Here is a 4,434-nt window from a genome sequence, read left to right on the forward strand (position 1 = left end):
CCATTGTCAAGTTGTGAATGGATGTAGCTTAAAGTTCTAGGCAGAAGTTCAACTTAACAGTCTCTGCTGAAACACTGGTATATTAAACAAGTGGTGAGAGAAGGCAAATCTCTAAATGGGTATTTGAGATCTGGTGGGGGATTGTTAGAATTAATGGGCTAGGCCCATAGCAATTTCTGAAATCTCAAAGCCCATGTGTAAAATGGCAAGTGGTGGTGCTAAGTTTAGTCCCACCCCGGAAGTTGAAGAAGAGTTGGACCTCTTTATATAGTGGGTTCTCTCCACCACTCTAAGTGGTGTGTGAGAAGAGAAAGGGAAAACCACACGCGCGCGCTCGCTCGCCTCACCTCGCCTTGCCTGGCCGGGCCGTGGCATGGCGAGGCGAGGCGAGGCGGCGCGTACATGCGACATGCGCATGAATGGTCCGCCGAAATCTGGTCCGTCTCCTTGCAGGAGCGCAGCTTCCTTTTGCCGTTTTATTTTTATGTCTTGGCAGACAAGTTTTTGATTTCTTGTCCGGTAAGTATACGAATTAGAAACCGAGTCGGTTTGGGATTGTGGTCGCGACACAATACCGCCTCTGGTCCTAATATATATACAGCTACCGGCTGCAGCCAGAGACACACCGAAAAACACCTAGGGTTTTTGCCTCATCTCACAACTTGCGCCGCCATCGTAGTCTACTCCATCCCAAACGCCGGCGTGCATCGGCGCGTGGGAGAGCAGGTCTCCGGAACCGTTCGTCTTTGCGATCCTGCACCGGGAGAGGACGAATTAGGTTTTTGGGAAGCGCTGTGCGCGACTGCTCAAATTCGTCATCACGGGTCGTCTTCCGTCCAAGTCGGGCGGTGCTACTCATCGTCGTATTCATCGCCGTCAGCAGCAGATCGTCGCCAACATCGTCGTCAACACTGTCGCACCCATAATAGCTAACGATCAGTACGTCCAACATCCTCTGTTCATGTCTGTTTCTACAGCTATTGTTACGTGTTTGCTGCTGTTATGCATGTCTTGCTGTTCTTCTAGTTTGCTAGATTATTGCATGCTAGTATCTCTTCTAGTCATGAATTATTTACTGGAATTAATCATGAACTTGCCTAATATTCCAACACGGGATTTCCCCACCTGAATTTGTCATTTATCAGGGCCCGAGCACCCAAGTAAAGCATTTTTGCACAAGTACATATTAGACAGCCCTCAAGAAGGAGAGGGGGGGACACTCCAGCATTAGGGGGTGCAACACTCCAGCCACGCATCAGCCGCAGGCTTGAGTGGCGGGAAGTCAAATGCATCAGAGCATGGCGTCCTCTCGACAGGATTGTAGCAGACGGGAGAGCGAGGGCGGCAGGCCCTAGAAGACGACCGCGTTGCGGTGCTTCCAAAGTTGCCAACAGCAGAGGAGCAGGAAGGTCGCACCTGCCCGGGGGGCACCGAACTCGGGGGAAGGCAGGAGGTGGAGCAGCTTGACGGAGGAGACTGCCGGCGCGACCACAACCGAGGCCCAAAACTGCTGAGCAAACGGGCAGGCGAAGACGAGATGATCCGCAGACTCCAGCGAGGCCGAGCAGATGGGGCAGCCCGCTCCGGCCGGTTCCACGATGTGCTTCCGCAGGAGGACATCCCTTGTGTGGATTCGAGCCTGAACCAGCAGCCAAGCAAAGAAGCGGACCCGGCTGGGGGCGTAGTTGGCCCAGACGAAGTCGACGAACGACGCTCTTACACCACCGAGGTGGTAGAGCTGGTAGACCCCGGCGGATGAGAGCGAGGCACCTTTGGCACAATCACGACGAAGGGTCCGCTCATCCGGGGCCGTCGTCAGAGCCAGCGCCTGGATGATGGGGACTCCGCGCTCACGGGCACCGGCATAGTTTAGGCGCGGGACAAGCCCCCTGTCCAGGCCGTGCTGGACGACATGATCAACCGAGACGTCCGGCCGGGTGACGTGGGAGAAAAGGGAGCTCATCTGGACAGAGAGCGCCCCGCTGGGCAGCCAGGAATCAAGCCAGAAGGCCGTAGAGCGGCCGTCCCCGACGGAGACAGTCGTGATCGCCCTGTACAGGGGCATGAGTTTTGCCAGGGAGGCCCAGTGGACCCTGGAGAGGGAGGCGGCCGAGGCCGGGGTGAGCAGTGAACGACCAAGCTCACGCCAGACCCAGCGCGCCCACGGCGAGTCCTGGCGGGAGTGAAGACGGTGGAGGAGCTTCGATAGGAGACATCGGTTCTGGACCGGCAGCACGCGCACCCCCAAGCCACCCTCATCCTTGGCGCGGACGACACGGTCCGAAGTGACAAGGCACTGTGCCCCCGAAGCCTTGTCCGCTCCAGACCACAGGAAGGAGCGCCGCAGGGCGTCGATAGCTCGGAGGACGGAGGGGGGACCTCCATAGCTGCCATGGCGTATGTGGGTAGCACGTCCAATACGGCATTGAACAGCACTAGATGCCCCTCGAAGGACAGCAGCGGGGTGCACCAGCCCGAGAGGTAGCGCTTGGCCTTGGCGATGAGCGGGAGGAAGTCATCCATGGTGAGCTTGCGGTTGGAGAGCGGGAGGCCGAGGTAGATTTGGGGGAAACCCCCCACGGTGCACCCCAAAACTTGCACCATTGCCTCAAGATCTGTCTCCGGAACGTGGATGGGCGCGACGGTGCTCTTGTGGAAGTTGATGACGAGTCTCGTTGTGGCCGCGAAGTCATCGAGGATGCCTTTGAGGCGCCGCACCGCGTGCAACTCCGACCGGATGATGATGATAGTATTATCCGCGTACTGGAGGACGAGCGGAGGGGCGTCATCGACGAGAGGGTGACGCATCCCTCCCCCCTGATCATCTGCTGAAGTACATCCGCGACGAGAAGGAACAAGTAGGGGGAGAGGGGGTCCCCCTGCCGGTGCCCCTTTTTGCAGTTGATCCACCTCCCAGGCACACCGTTGAGGACCACCTCGGACATGGAGAATTGGAAAATCGAGTCCATCTGATCCCACCAAAGGGAGGGAAACCCACGCACCTCCATAATCCGGCGAAGGTTGCTCTAGTTGATGGAGTCGAAAGCCTTGGCAAAGTCCAGCTTCAAGACCAAAGAGGGGGCACGGCGAGTCACGCAGCACTGCACAATCTCCGTTGCGAACACAAAGTTCTCGGAGAAGCTCCGCCCCTGGATGAACCCGGACTGGTCCACATCCACCACATCCGCGATTTGTTGTTGTAGACGCGTGGTGAGCACCTTGCACGGGATCTTGACGTCGCAGTTTTGGAGGGATATGGGTCGGAAGCCCCCCGGCGCAAGCACCCCTTGGCCTTGGGGTAGCAGCACAATGTGCGCGCGATTGATACAGGAGAGGTCGACAGAGCAACCATGGAACCCCTGCATCAACCAGTGAATGTCGTCGGAGACGAGCGGCCACGCGGCCTGGTAGAAGGATGGCCCCAAGCCTCAGGCCCGGGGGCGATGGTCCTGTCGAGGCCTTTGACCGCGGCCCCAATCTCAGCCGTCTCGAATGGGGCGACAAGCTTGGCACCGTCGACCGTTGGCGCCCCCGCGTACATCGCTTGGAGATCAAAGAGCCAAACGGGGTCGCTGGCACGGCCAAGAAGGTTGGAGTAGAAGGCATGGAGGGCCTCCGCCTTGGCCACGTGGCTGACGATGACCGTGCCGTTGACACTCAGTGCTTTGATCTGGTTGGACCTATAGCGCTAGGATGCCTGAGCATGGAAGAAACGGGTGTTCTCATCGCCTTCGGCCACCCGGCGAAATTTCCCCCGTTGCCGCCAGAATGCAGCCTGTTGGCGGGTGGAGAGGGCTAGCGTGGCTCGAGCATCCCGACGGAGGGCGTCCTCATCAGCTGAAAGCACACGGTACTCCTCGAGAAAGTTAAGCAGGTCAATAACAAATTTGCAGTTATTATTAAAGTGAGGGATAAACCGGTGATTTGCTTTCCAAACCTTCGCAGCGCGACGGAACGACTTGACCCGAGAAGCAATGTTTCTGGCACCATCCATCACAGGAGGGGGGAGAGCCCAGGCAAGGGAGGTGGAGGGGAGGAACATGGGGTCTAGGAGCCACTTGTTCTCGATGTTAGAGTAGTCATTATGGTATACGACTTCTAGTCCAAGTCAGTTTTGTACCCCTACCCCAAGTTGGTTTGTACCCTCTTATATACTCTTGTATGCCGCACCAAATCATCAATAAGCAACAGTTTTATTCAGCTTTCATGGTATCAGATAACGGTCCCAGGGTTTAGGGTATGGCTCCGCCAACGCCACCGCCGCCGCCGCCCGACTACTTCGAGCGCCGGGCCGCACTCATCGCCAAGGCTGCCAACGCCGCGGCCGCTTCTCTCTCGGCCCTCACCTTAGCTCCACAAAACTACCCTGCACCCATCCTCGCCGCACCAATATCTCTTGCTGACACAATCTCCGACGTCAGCCCCTACATCCCC

General features: G+C 57.5%; 1 pseudogene; it reads right to left on the reverse strand.

The window, feature by feature from the left end:
- Positions 1–1,291: 1,291 nt before the first annotated feature.
- On the reverse strand, positions 1,292–2,808 carry LOC109746593 (uncharacterized; annotated as a pseudogene).
- Positions 2,809–4,434: the final 1,626 nt, after the last annotated feature.

The sequence above is a fragment of the Aegilops tauschii genome, chromosome 1 (genome assembly GCF_002575655.3).
Source record: "Aegilops tauschii subsp. strangulata cultivar AL8/78 chromosome 1, Aet v6.0, whole genome shotgun sequence".
Classification (NCBI taxonomy): domain Eukaryota; kingdom Viridiplantae; phylum Streptophyta; class Magnoliopsida; order Poales; family Poaceae; genus Aegilops; species Aegilops tauschii.